General features: G+C 34.5%; 1 protein-coding gene across 7 annotated transcripts in view; it reads right to left on the reverse strand.

The window, feature by feature from the left end:
* Nucleotides 1-15,802, reverse strand: part of CDKAL1 (CDKAL1 threonylcarbamoyladenosine tRNA methylthiotransferase) — a 667,723-nt gene that overhangs the window by 626,506 nt on the left and 25,415 nt on the right. The window lies entirely within an intron of this gene.

Genomic DNA, 15,802 nt, shown 5'->3' on the forward strand with positions numbered 1-15,802 from the left:
AACAGTAACTACATTAAAATCCACAATGGAATTTTTCAATCTGGAAAAGCAGATCTAACATACTTTTTTTAAAAAGCAAACAGGAAATGTGTAACAATGACTTGTGCAACACGGTCCTTAAAATCCTGAACTTACTAAATGTCATCATATTAGTAGGAGACTCTGGCTACAAGCTAATTCAATACTTAAATGTTAATATAATTTCCCCATTACCACATCTGCCATCAATGTCTTTTTAACCAATAAAGGCCAGTTTAGAAAATGGTATGTAAGGAAGAAAAGAAAAATGCTCCAGCAATATTCTTGTTACACAGATAGTCAGTCACAAATACATACTATTTCCAAGCCTAGTTTATTAAAAATTACGACCATACTTTCAAATATTTGTGATTATTTGAGCAGGAATAAAGTAAGGAATTAGCTTAAGAAAAAAATCTAAAAATAATATAACTGAAAGTAGGCTATTATTTTGCCAGGCATGAATATATAAAAACAGCGTAATTTTATTTAAAACATGGAAAGACTAAATCCTAAAATAATTTCTTTAGCCACCGCAAGACAAGTGAGTCACAAAACTAGTACTGGATAAATCTTGCTACAAATACTGCAATGTGGACCCTTACATATAATAAATAAAGTATAAGAAAGCACTCAGCATTTCTATGTAAACTGCTTCTGAAGGATTATTATGGAATGCACACACTAGCTGAACTTAAAGTGTTCAGGTTTTAAACATTAATTTACTTTGACTATGTGCATGTCAAAATGAAAGATTGCTGTCTGGATCCAGACATGCCATATTAATATTGAACACAGGCATTCACTTCAGGTCAGTAGTCACTCCGAGTCTACTTCAGCAGGTGGTAAAAGTAATGTACTCATTAAAATGTATGTGTTACAAGGTTATCTCCCCAAAACAGCTCTCAAATAGAGGTAGCCTTGAAACTTAAGCATTAGATATGCTAGAACCAACCTCTAATTGTCACAGGTCTGGAGAAAATTGAACTTACTCTCGCTACCTGATAAATTTAGTTGCTTTCTTCAATATCTTGGGAGAAGTCAGAGTTTTCAATTCTATGGAGCTAACCTGGCTGCCTCCAACGCAGTTAAAAGCTCTTGAACCAACCTGCACAGACTAGAATGTCATTTTGGATCTAGAGGCCAAACGCAGGATTTTTCATTTTGGGTGCCCCACTGTATTACTTAAGTAAAATTTTACTCCTTTCATTCTTATTAACTCTATTCAAATTTTTCCCCCTTTTGCAAGATAATAAATTTCAATTCTCCAGACTAAAGGCATAATGCTCAAGATATTAGCTGGCACTGACTCATACCAAAGAGGTTCACCCCGCCCCCCCATGTACTTAAGCGTACATCTGATCTGCAGCAAGAGTAACTACCCCCAAAAAGCTGAAATAGTTTTTTTTAATTACTTTTCAATGTCAAGGGTAAATCTTTTCCTTTTACATCTAAACTTAAGATCATTCTCAGTCTTTCACTTCTCTCACTCCCAAGTCACCCAATTTCCACTAACAGATAATTCACTTTTTCATTTTAGTAACATTTTTAATTATATAAACTATGTTCTTTACAAGTTGTGTTTTTCCCCCAAAATGCTGATTCATTTTGCAAATAAAAGCAGACAGGTTCCCGAAATTGTAATTAATCATTTCACATTGCTTCATTTCCTTGTTATCCACCCAATTGGTAGATAAGTAAGGACAGGGAGAAGGACAGGTCAATAGAGATAAAGAGATGGGAGTCTTCTTATAAGGGTAAGACCGTATCTGTCTTGTTCACTGCTGAATACACAGCAAGCGCCACAGGCACATGATGAATATCTAATAAATAAGTGAATTTATAAAGAACCAGAGAACACTGGAGCTCAACTCATTCATTTTATATGTAAATAAACTGAGGCTCAGAATGATGGCATGGCTTGACTAAGATCACAAGGCAGGGTGGTCCAACTTGCACAGAATCTAATTCAACAGATGCCACCTTAACAGCAAGCTTTTTCTAATTCGTTCTCCCACCTATAGTACTTATTCTTTAAGCTCAACACAACCCTGTCTCTAGAGACTTACATAGGTTTCCCCCTATAGAAATACATCTGGAAAGTAGTCCCTCCCCCATCAGGGGGTTAATGTTTCTACAAATTCTCACAGCAGGAGAATACATTTGGGGGGGGGGGCATTTTAAGATCTAATAGGAATATAAAATAGGGAGACCAAAGGTAGAAAAAGAATCCATGGAAGCCCCTACCGATGTATTTTAAATTTACTACAATATACTGTAATACTAAAAGCACTGAAAGAAAGGACTATAAGAGACATTTTACTCTTCCAGTTTGTAATGACGGTTACCTGCACTTTTAAGGTTCTCTAGAAAATTCAGGATTTCCTTTCTACAATTTCATTGAAATTTGAGTAAATTTCTTTTGACTTGCAACAGATAAAATGCTTTCTAAGAAACCTGCATTGTACCCAAATATTTATAAGTCCAATCGATTCCTTTCTTACTGTAACAGACTCCCATTTTCGGGGTCCCACAAGGTTCCAGGAACCCTCCAACACATATCTCAGCTTGCTCCCAGCTTTCAGATACAAGATGGTATGGACCAGGACCAGGGCCCAGAAGTATCTTTTCCAGGATAGAAGGTTAAAACCTCTATGTATGCACCTATCAGCCATTTTCTTTCTTTTTAATTCCCAGCCCTCAATTTCCTCTTATCTAAATTATCTCAGGAAGGGTGACTTAACTATAGTGAAGGGAAAAATTCTAATGATCCTGAAAGACTATACAAAAGTAAATTTAATACAATCTACTGGACTTCACACAAAGGGAAATTGCACTGTGAATGGGAAAACAATCTTCAAATTTGGTGGCTAGTTTCATATTCAGATAAAGGGTTTTTCCACCCTCCATAACATCTTTAAGTTTAAAATAACATAGCACCAGAATTAAGCATTCTAGTAGCTGGCAGTCAATGCTAATTAGTATGATATGTTTAGACTTATCAGGTGGTCCGTGACCTACACCAATAATGAAATCTAACTCCAAATGTTCTTGACTGAAGTAAAAGCATTTCTTTGGCAGGTGGCAGAAAGAATGATGAGTCAGGAAGAAATACTCAACACTGGCCAGATGCCTTAAGGTATCACCAGTGAAAACAGGAAAATTAAAAGAACCAATTGAGAAAACTAACAAAGAACAATGTGCCTATTTTACTCAGTCACTTTATGGATGAAATCTATACTTAAGTGCCCATGAATCACAACATTTGTTAAGCACCAATAAGGCCATTTACTATGGTCAGGCTCATAAAAGGGTCTCAGGAATTTATAAAAGACTATTTGAACTAGAAAAATGCTAACTTTAATCCTTTTGGAAGGTAAAAAAAAAAAAATCATCGCTGTTTTATACCAAATAGTAAAAAAAAAAAAAAGGGGCAACACAAATGAGAAACCAAATCTGTACTCTATATAATCATTCAGTAAGTTTTAATTATTTCTCATGAATGACATGAATATGGATATAAATTCATTCAACAAACACTGCTTATTATAGGCCAAATGTGGTAGTAGGTACTATGAATACAAAGAAAATGGGCTATCTCTGCACTTACATTCAGTCTATCAGGAGAGATATGTAAACAAATAATTCCAATAGTCTATCTAGTGAGTGCTACTAGATAATCATCTCTGTAAGTAGAGATCATCTTTGTCATAGTGCCGTGTTAAGGAAGAGCCTGATTTGAGGTGTGTTGTAGGGGGAAACAGGGTAAGGAAGAGTAGTTAGAAATGTTCGAGAAGGATTTCACACCTGACATGTCTTAATATAGTGCTTTATCACTTCCAAAGTGAGACAATGTGTGTGAAAAAACATTGACCTGTCCCTCACACTTCTGGAACAGTCAAAATGAGTTCTCTCAGAAGAGATTTAAAAAGCTGAAAAAAGATAAACGAGTTCAAGAATAATCAGTATCATCTTTGAAGCAAGACCTCAAATCTCCCACCTCCTCATCTCTTTATTCCATCTATGAAATCACTCCATTCCTCCTCACTGGTTCCCCAAAGAAGCCATCGATTTATTATGTGACTTCAGGATCCTCTTTTGCCTCATTTCCTAATTAGCACTCACCAACAGAAAAAGATGTGCAAGAAAGAAGCACATAAAACTAAAAGACATTTAAGAGATTAAAAGGGATTAAATACACGTTTAAATCAATTCCATTAAGTGACCAGTTCATTTCAGAGACTCAAATTTAAAACATTTGTATATAATGGTGAATTTTCTTTATTAATACTTATTATAATAATAGCTAACATTTATCAGCCATTTATTAATTTTCACAACAACCCATAACAGCATAACCCATTTTAGAGATGAGGAATCACAGGCTCAGAGAGGTTCGAAAAATATTTTTTCAATTATACCCAGTATGCTAACTTAAAATTTTCCCCAGGTCTCTCAGACATTTGAGTGGATCACTGTCTGTCAGTTCCAGATGAGACCCAACAAAAGGAGACAACAACTTCAAGGCAAAGCGAAAGGAGCATTTCACTTTCAGATGAAAGGCTAAATATAAAAAGGAAAAAATCCCTCCTGGTGTAAATATTAGGTTGTCGGAAGACTAAGGACTCATTTTTGCAACAAAAAACAGAAAAAATACGTCATGACTTTTCCGACAACCCAATATTTTCTGTAGAAAAGATAAAAATATAATTTAAAAGAAGTATTGGTGGGTGAAGAAGGATAATAAATGAATTATATTTAAGTCATGTAAATTGTTTTCCTTCTAGGAAATTTTTAACAAATTTTTAAAAATATTTTAGTTCTCCCACACGTTTTAGGCCTTGGTTGTCCTTACCCTGTTATCATAAGGTCTTGAAATTTTCAACCACATATAGTATTCTCTTCCCATGGGGATTTTTATACACATAACCAAAATAGAAAAATGGATGTAATACAATGGTTGACGTCTTTAAAACTGTCTATTACGTTTATTCCTCACTCTTGTGATATTTTTTCATTGACATTTTTAAAAACAAGAAAACAAAACAAAACAAAAAATCAAAAGATGTTAATAAGCCCTTGCTTCATAAAACCAATGACCCAACTCTCTTTCCTAATTAAAAGCTGACAGTACTTGGAGGGCTTCCTATTTTCAGTGAATGTTCAGTTTTATTAAAATTACATCTATTTTATAATTTCCTCTATTACTAATATATGCTTAAAGAAACTGATTCTAAAATACACTTTTCTTGTTCTTTTCCAGTCTTTGACACAGACTGCTGAGTGGTGCTATGGACTAACAAGCATATTCAACCAACACAGACAACTCAAATTAAAAAAGATATAACATATTAACATATCTAAGCCACACAAAAGGGTCATGAGGTAAGATCATCAGCATAAATTAGCACATTATTAAAAGCATCTAAAGGAGCCTTAGATGAAGCCTGCATGATATATGTTTTTTTCATAACGAATATATAATGCTGTTTGATTGGATTTCTTTTAATCACAAGTATTATTTGGAGAAAAAATGTTGCTTGTATAATACTACATTTGACTACTTCACCTCCTACCATGAGACGCAAATTTGAAATTATGGACAGACTGGGTGAGGGTGGGGAGAAGTGGGGGGAGAAGAAACCTGTTGAAAGCATTTTGGGGACACTTAGCTGTCTTTCTCCATGTAGTGTCCAGAAACAAGTTTTCAAAAGTCATTCTGAGTACATTTTTGCTTTTATAATTCCCTTACAAAAATCTGAAACCCCCAAATCATTTAGAAAATAAACCTTTGTTATTTACCAAATCCACAGAATTTTACACCTACAAAAAAATAGGTGAAATAGCAAATTAAATTCTTGCTAAGTAATTAAAACACTATTTTTTAAATCTCTACAATAAGAATACCCTAAAAAATATGGGCTCTGAAGTATTAAAGTGTTATAATAGATTCCTTCTATTTTTCACACTATTCATAGCTCATAGAACAATTATCAAATACTGAAAGAAAATGTCTAAATGACAGTCTTGAGCAACTGGAACAGTTGCTGAGTAATCAAATCCTCCTTTAATTGTGCATTTTTAAAAATTAAGATAAATCACACATGTATCATATTACCAACAGCAACAAAGGCAGCAACAAGAGTGAACATTTGAATATAAGCACATACGCCACATGAACATAAACCCTAACTGCCAAGTGTGTCTCCACTTTCCCCAAACTACATACACATGTAGTAACTGAGGCAGTCACTTCAGAGTTATAAGGATGAGTTTTCAGTGGGAAAAGAAACTCTATTTCTAAGAATTAGAATATCACCTTAAAAGTGATATTTAAAGAAAAACAATAAAAACTGAAACACACAAGTTAAGTTCACTTGAAATATTTTCTACTATTAAATTTTAAAAAAACAGTGGAAACACACTTGAAACTATCTTAGGTTTCTCAACCTTATCCCCCAAACAAGAGTTAAGCATTTCACATTAGTAACAGAAGCATTTTGTGCTTTTCTGCTTCCAGTAAAAATCATTGGCAAATTCTGCTTATATTGAAAAACAACTATAGATAGCTTTAACTGGACATAAAAATATCCTGCTTGTATTATCTTGCTTGGGTCATAAACTGTGTTGGATGTGATATGCTCTATGAATGAAGAATCAGAAGGTTTTCACCTAACTGTACGGGAAGTATATTTCCCACATCCTGCTATATAAATAATCTTTACCTCAAGCCAAATTCATATTATCTAATTTTTGCATTTCTCACCAAGAGAAGCTACTCATAGAACCTAGATTTTCCTTTCATCACAACACTGCCAGTAGGAAATTCAAACAATGAAATATTTTGCTAAATTTTCAAAGGTACTTTTAACATAAAATAACATTCCAGAATGCATCAACCTATGTGGTGTCACCTAAAAGCCACACAAATCATTTATTTATGGTTGTTATGTTTTAATCACTGCATTGTTTTAAGAGGCTTAAGAAAATGAATGGTTTTTGCTATACAAAAGCAACTATGTTTTCCATGAAACATTAGCTGTCACATTAATACAAGGTTTTATCATTAATTATACTGTATTATATAGGAGTTTATGTCTATAAAATGATTGTTAAATATCTGAAATTTCAAACCATTTCAAAATTAAAGTGAAACCTGGTCTTGTAAATCTTACATGAATTGAAGATCCATTTACAAAACAGAAAATTAAATGTAAAAAAATATAACCTCAATTTAATACATTTGCAGATAAAACATCCAACATTTTTTTCATAAAAAGCAAATTACAATACTAAACATAGGTAAACAGTGCCACCTTTTGGTATATTTCAGAATTGAGCTCCTAAATTGTATGAAAACATCTTAAACGTAAGCAAGGAAAGCAAGGAACTCAAAAAACCATCAGTGTATAATTTAATAACACTGAAGCTAATAAGTGAGTTATTTTGTAATTTATAAATAATTTTCAAAAGTTAAAATATTACCTCCTGTTTATATGTTTTCATTTCGATTTCATGAGGTTGGGAGAGTATCACTTCATTTTGAAGAAAATGGAGGTTCAGAAAATTTTAATGACTGATCTAAATAAACATCCCTCAGTTAAGAATGGTTGAGCTATTTCTGGGTATTTGTCCAAAGAAATCCAAAACACTAACTCGAAAAGATATATGCATCCTTATGTTCATTGCAGCACTATGTACAATAGCCAAAATATGGAAGCAACCCAAGGGCCCATCAGTAGATGATTGGATAAAAAAGATGTGGTGCATGTACACAATGGAATATTACTCAGCCACAAAAAAGAATTAAATCTTTCCACTTGAGACAACACGGAAGAAGCTAGAGTGTATTATGCTAAGTGAAATAAGTCAGACTGAGAAAGACAAATACCATATGATCTCATTTATACGTGAAAACTAAAGAACGAAATAAATGAACAAACAAAAACAAAAATAATCATAGACACAGAGAATAAACAGATGGTTGCCAGAGGGGAAGAGGGCTGGGGAACTGGGTGAAAAAGTGTATGGATTAAGAAATACAAATTGGCAATTACATAACAGTCACAGCCTAGAGAATACAGTAAATAATGTTGCAACAACTATGTATAGTGCCTGGTGGGTACTAGACTGATCAGGGGGATCACTGCATAAATTATATAAATGTCTAACCACTATGCTGTACACCTGAAACTAATATAATGCTGACTGTCAACTTTAACTGAAAAAAAAATTTTTTTTAAATAAAAATAAAAAGACTTATCTGAAAAAAAGAATGGTTGGGCTACCACTGGCTCAAAATTGCTAGTTTTTAAATTCCAACATTAATTCCTCAAAAATTATATGACGAGTCAAATCCCATAATTATCCTGTGTTACAAGTAATGCACATACTTCTACGTTGATAATTTTATTGTTTTTACAATGTATTTTATATACATTTAGCACAGAAAATATATTTATATTTAAATTATTACATGAAGAATACACACACATTGAATACATTCACATACCTGTTTATATTTCACAAATGCAAAAACTCTTCATCCAATACACTATTCTTCCTATCTCTATGCTAATAGACAAAAAAAACCTGCACTTAAAACTGCAAAGTGTTCTTTTTTTTCCCCCCTAGGAAAAATAGCCCTTGTTTATGGTTTACACATGATTTTCAATTTACCTAAGTCACAAGATAAAAAAGCTGCTACAAATGAGATGGCTCTCCCTAAAGCTTCTTCGCCTTAATCTGATCCCATATTTAGATCTGTATACCATTTTCAATGTCTTCCACTTTTACATCTCTCAATGATTTCCTGAAGGGTTTTATTAGACCCTAACATATTTATGCTGGAGCTCCCTCACAGTTCCTTTATTTTTATAAGCTAACTAACAATTCAGCTCTCACATGGAAAGGAGAAAATATTCTCAATGATCTCTGTTTATCTTTGATTCACTTGTTGCTATAAGTTTTACTCAAATTGCAGTCATTACAGAGCAAATTTCAAAATCACAGTTAATAAGTAATGATTCCATCTTAAAATACATTGCAACTCAATTAAAAAGAAAGCAAGAAAGAAGACAATGGCTAATATGATGGTAGCTAAAATGGTTACTGAAAACACTAAAAGAGTAAAAGCAAAGAGGGAGACAGAGGGGTGGGCCATTGTACCAGGTCTTCTGTAAAACAGAATCCATGATCAAATGCAGTAATTAGACATTAACTCAGAAATGTATTTAGGTCATTAATTAGCCTCACCTCTGGTTCATAACATAGTCAAGAAAAAGCACAGTATAAAACATGACAATTGGTAAACTTAGCTATTTCTAAAAACGATTTAGTGGGAAAGATTAAATATAATGTTAAGAATAAATTTTTTAAGGATTTCATTTCACCCACAGCTCTTTTTTCATCACTTGGAGGGCTGGATGCTTACCCTCAAGAGTAAACAACATTCCAGATCTTCTCTAGAGACTCTTAATTTCCTTCCTCTATTTCTGAATGGATGAAAATCCCACTTTGAAGGCCCTTAGTTTTACTTCTCACTGCTTTATTCCCTCAGAAGGGGGCAAAAATGAGAAGCGCCATTCTCATTGCCACCCTTGTACTATGCTCCCTTACCCAACGTTGCAAGAAACTCAACATTTAAGTACAAGTCATACTCCAAGATCACTTCTCTCTGCCAGTACACAGGCACACACACAAATAAATGGAAATACACGTAACCAAATTTTATTAAGTTTGAAAGAACATCAAAATTTCTAATACTGAATTCAATCCCATTAAATTGAAAGCAATTACTGCTTCCAATTTAATAAGAATAGATTAAATTAGATTTCTGATTCAATATAATTTGTGGTGTCCATGTCAGGAAAAGTGATAGCACAAGGATCTTATCCAAGACATGTCAAGACTACGCAGACTGGACTTGACAGCCTCCTAAATGGGATTCTACTGAAAAACTCAAGGGATTCACACATGCACAGACATACATACTGCATTTATTTAGCTTTTAGAATACACTGTAATTTTTTATTCTGCTATAAAGATAAGAATAAAGTTACTTCAATATATTATAATCAAAAAGTTGTTTTTACTTCTTCATCAATGCACACACACAAAACACCCAAATTCCTATTCTTGTGCCAGGTACTATGTTCAATAATGGTAATGATAATACCAAACACACACCAAATCAAATTTAATCTTTAGAAAGGACTACTGTTGTCATCTTCATCAAATAAATAAGAATACAGACATATTGTCATTTGCCCACAGTCATACAGCTAATACATGACAACAGCTGGTTTTACAGTCCGGCTTAATGTTAATAGCCGACTATAGTCACTAATCAGAGGCACTAATCAACAGTATCTCTGAGATGTAAAAGGTCAAGTTAACTAAGAAAGAAGGAACTCCAATGCCATGGGAGAGAACGTGTAAAACAGACAAATTATCGTAGGATAGGCACTAGCTGGGGTACCACTCTCTCTGTGTCTCTAATCAGGGGACATAAACTGAATGGCAGCAGTGCAAGTAGAGGTACCATGTATACAAGGAGTTAGGATCAAAAGTGATCAGAGTAGGTGATCTAATGTATAGTCAAAATGATTGGAAAAAAAAAAAAACCACCACCAAATCACCCATATTTATGATACACATGAATCTATGAGTATAACACTGTACAAAACAAAAATTCTTACAAACTTTTAAATTTGAGAATCACCAACCAAGCTACATTGAAGGAAGGACCAAAAGGAAAGTCTGCAGTGACCTGGGCATTCAAATCAGCTCCCCTTAAATTAACATTCAAACACATGTTATTAAAGTGGAAACGAGGGGTGGGGGGATGGAAATGGGGTAGGGGGAGCACACACGACATTTTTAGGGGCTGTGCTAGATTCCATTCTCTTTTAATAATAAGCCTCTTTAAACTTACATGTTAATAAAATTGAGGATTAATGAGCAATTCGAGTTGCATTTTATGTAAAGTTTAGTTTTTAGTAAGTATGAAAATAATGTAATGGTAAAGGTAACAAATGTTTGTCCTTAGATTAAAAACTCCCACTTCAGTCAAGCTCGTATGGGCAAGAAGACAATGACCACATTCTAAGGCAGAACGGTCAGGGCAACAGAGCCATGAAGACGTCAACCAGTAAGTCAGTGAACGAATGATTTCACATCTGGTCTCTAGTGTATACTGTGGGCTGATACCTGCACAGGATCATGTTGCCTCTGAAAAGGTCAATTTGTCCAATTCTTATATAAATAGGAGTAAAAAGTTTAAAAAGCAATAAATCATAAAAAATAAAGTGTTAACCAATTTAATGGCATGTAACAATTTTATCAGGAGACTATTTGTATCGTGAAATTGACTTTTCATGTATGTTACAGCTAGTGATCACGTAAGATAATACTGCCATCTATTGTCCAAGAGCTAAAAATACATCATTTCTTTAATCCAAACCCACTATAATTTTAAATTAAGACCAAAAAGAACCAAAACTATTTTACACATTCAAGTGTCAACATCTCAAAAAATTGTTTTCCCCCAAAATCAAATATGACAATGCAAAAAATATATTTCTAAGTGAAGCTTTCATGGTAATTTATCATCTGCCCATTTTCTTAAAAAAAAAAATTAATTTAAATACAGACTATTTCTAAATACATTATCAAAAATATGTTTTATAAAATCTCAAAGAGTAATTTGAATCATTAAGTAATTAATCAAATGTCAAGTTTCTAAAAATCTATGGGTCTATGTTGATTGTCTCATAAAAATTCTAGAAAATACTTTAAGTGGTTCAATGCCAGAATGCCAGCAATTTTGAAAAGACTCATCATCTTAACACAATTTAGCACTCCATAGCATTTTATTCACAAAAAATTAATACAACTACACATGAATTTAAGTATTACTACTTACATGCTATAAGAAATTCAAACAAGAGGTTCAAGTGACCTGAAAAGATCAGGCCAAAAGTGGAACAGGATAAAAGGGGATCTTCACGTACCCAAAGAAAGACAATAAAAAAGATGAACTTTTCCAACATCTACTAGTGAAAAACCTGAGAAAAAGAGTTTAAAATGTTATCAGAAAAATTTAATTACCATGCGAGTTATTAACTATTACTGGGCATTCACTTTAGACATAATACCAGGCAAAGAAAAATTAGGACCTGGAACCAAAATAGTTTAGAATTCACAAGAGTAAACTAGATTTTCTCTTTATCTTTTTAAGAGGTGAAGATTCTAGGGCCAGCCGAGTGGTGCGTTGGTTAAGAGCTGGCTTGGGATGCCAGCTCTGAGCCGCAGGGCCCCGGTTCGGATCCCACATGAGGGCCAGTGACACTGCCCTCTACAGCTAAGATGGTGAACAACAGCTCGACCTGGAGCTGGGCTGCTGTGAGTTGCCGGCGACGGCGCAGGCTGCAGCCTCTGCTGCAGTGGGCTGCCGTGAGCTACTGCGAGTGGCCAGCAGCCAGCGTGAGCGGCCGGCAACCGGCGTGAGCTGCCAAGAGCCGCCGTGAGCGGCCGTCTAGAGGCCAGTGACTGATCTGCCTCATTCGGGAAGAGCGTAATGATAATACCAACGTGGGCCAGTGAAGCAACGTCCTCCACAACTAGACTGAAGAACAAAAGGACAGTAACTTGTCTGTTCCCCTTCCCCAATTCCCCAATACTGTTCCCCTCCCCCAACTCCCCAATAAAATCTTTTTAAAAAAAAAAAAAAGGTGACGATTCTAATCAACCATGCAAGTTCACTCTCAAACATAAAAGAAAATATCACTTGGGATTTTAAAAAAAGTTGACACTATTTAATTTGTATAGATAGCACAATTTAGTACAAAATCAGAACTAGTGCCACTTCAGTGGAGTGCTGGCTCAAACACACAGTTTTGTTTCATCTCATGACAAGAGGAAACTCCTGGACCAACAAGATGAAAAATAATAGAAACTATGTTATTTCCATGCCCTATCTAAAGAAGGAAAACAGCCCAGAACGTAGAGATCAGAAAAATCAGCATGCATCCTATTGCATATCACATTAATGAAGTCTCAACACCCCTTTAAAATGTACTAAAACATCTTTTTGAAATGTTATATTCCACCAAAGCATTGTAAAATTTAAACAAAAAATTTAGCATGTATAATTTAAATTTTAGGAACCTGAATAGAGAATTCTATTCAGCTTTTTATCATAAAACATAAAATAATTCCTTATGTAATGAAAGAAAATTTTCTCCCATTTCTCAGTCATTTTGGACTCATTTAAAATAAAGACAACCTCCTTATAAGAACTTATAGGTAAAATGGGTAAACTTTATGATTAAATATAATGGAAATTATACTTCAATAAAGTTGTTGAAATTTTTTTTAAATATAGAAAAAAACATTTATCACAATATGCCAATTAAGCTATACAATATCTGTACCACAATGCTTTCCTAACAAATGTATATATTTGGGTCCATTTTCAGGTGACATACCAATGTTGTTATACTTCAACAAGGTGTATTTATCCCTGATGCCACAAAGATAACAGTGACAGTTTTCCAGAAAGTTATGCATAACATATGGCAGTCAATTATACATTCAATGGCCTTCCAAATTGAAGCATTTTTAAAATCAATTACATACAAATCGTTTTTCAGTTACACCTGTCCACATCCTTCCAAATGGAGTCTTTCATTCTCTCACACATACACACTCAGGCATGCTTGCACGCTCGCTCACACATGCGCACTACTTAATTCTCTTATGTTGACTTGCATTTCAGTCTTCGGTTTTATTTAGGAAATCAAGTCTGTCCTCTGCAATTTACAGTTGAAAAGTCATATTGTAACCCCCTTAAATTGCTGCTCATCTTCTACAACTTCAACCAATACATCTTTTACTTTGTCACCATTCCCAATCTACTTTTCTCAACAAAAGGGAAATGTGGTGTGAAGAGCAAATTTTTACTCAACTCCTTCTGAGATCACAAAATGATTTTTCCCAGCTCAGGCTAGCCATTCCATAACTCCAAGTAGAGGATTCCAAAACTGCATCTACCTATATAACACAAGGTCTGATCCCAAAAAAAGGGCTGTCTGGTTCATACATTTATTATTTCAACCCATCGTGTATTATACATACTGTAATGCAATGTGCCTAGAGGTATCATTTTACATTTAGATATCTCCAAATTGTTTTCTCTCATCAAATCCTAACATTGTTAGTTGTCTTGCTTTTGTTGTCTGGGGAGATAAAAGGTAGGAAAGCTGGCAAACCTCTTTAAGACTTCTACCTTGAAAGTTGAGTTCCTTGGAGAGACCTCATAGAAGGAATACAGCTCAGTGATCCATTAACCATTGTCATCCCTGCCAGTTGGTACATCACTCTCTCTTATTTTGTTGGAAGTCATACCCTGAAAAAATGTCTACTTCTACTACCCCTGTGCTGTCTGTCAGATCCTCACACAAAGCCAGCTTTTATTAAAATTCTCAACTTTCTATGTAAAATAAGTGTCAAAAATAACTGGAAAAAAATTAAGGCTTACGAAGAATATTCTTAGTAGTTCATGCAAATAACCTAATAATATTTCCACAGGAACCAGGAGGGGAAGGTGAAAAAGAATTACTTGCAAGTTAAGGAAGTACTTTGAAATAATTATTTTAAGACTATAGTTTTCCAGCATATAGGATATATAGGATATATATATAGTAAAAGCTTGTAAAATTAGCCTGAAATGCCCACATAAGGAGGACATTCTACAGATCAACAGATATAGTTCCTATTTTAATGTATATGAGAGGCTTTGTTTCTCTTTGTATAACCTTCCTTTAACTTCTGAGCTTTAAAATGATGCTAAGATTCAACTTTATCTGTAGTGTGATGGTCACCACTTGCATTACAGACACTGTGCAAATGACCAAAATAGAATTTATTTTCACTGTAATTCCAGATGGACTTCAGGCTCTTCAGATAAAAAGTATCATCTTTGGCTATAGAATAAAGAATCTCTACAAGGAAACTCTGGGTGACATTAAGAAAAACGTTCTAGCCAGCACATAACTAAACTTCCTATTGTAAATACTTATTACTAATACTATACAATTTAACTCAGAAGTCTAAATATCAGAATATGGCTAATGACTTTTTTAAAAGCCTAGGTTAACAAAGTCCTTCTTCTGTCTTTATCTTCAGGTCCAAGCTACATAAAATTGACAATATACATGAACATGTTTTACAAACTGTAAGACACTATACACATGTAAATAATCGTAGTGATTGTTTAGGCCAGATTAGATATATTAACAAGGTAGATGTGGAAGGCAAGTTAAGAGCCCTGGACTAAGATAGTGGATGATCCTTTCACTGAATTCCACTAGAGGTTCGAGAAGGAAACAAAAATCAGGGGTGTCTGGGTGGCTCAGCTGTTTAGAGCGTGCACTCGTAACGACAAGGTTGCCGGTTCGAGTCCCACATGGGATGGTGGGCTGCGCCACCCCGCATTTGAAAACAGTGACTGGGCTTGGAGCTGAGCTGCACCATTCACAACTATTGGGTCGTCGGGCAAGTCAATGACGCATTTTTGCATTGAAAAACATAGAAAAATATGTCACGACTTTCCCGACGACCCAATAGATTGAAACAGCGGCTTTACTTGGAGCTGATAGGTCCTGGAGAAACACACTGTTCCCCAATAATCCCCAATAAAAATATTTTTAGGGCCGGCCGAGTGGCGCGATGGTTAAGAACTGGCTTGGGACGCCAGAGGGCCCCGGTTCGGATCCCACAT

This window comes from Hipposideros armiger, unplaced genomic scaffold, assembly GCF_001890085.2.
Source record: "Hipposideros armiger isolate ML-2016 unplaced genomic scaffold, ASM189008v1 scaffold_50, whole genome shotgun sequence".
In the NCBI taxonomy this organism is placed as follows: domain Eukaryota; kingdom Metazoa; phylum Chordata; class Mammalia; order Chiroptera; family Hipposideridae; genus Hipposideros; species Hipposideros armiger.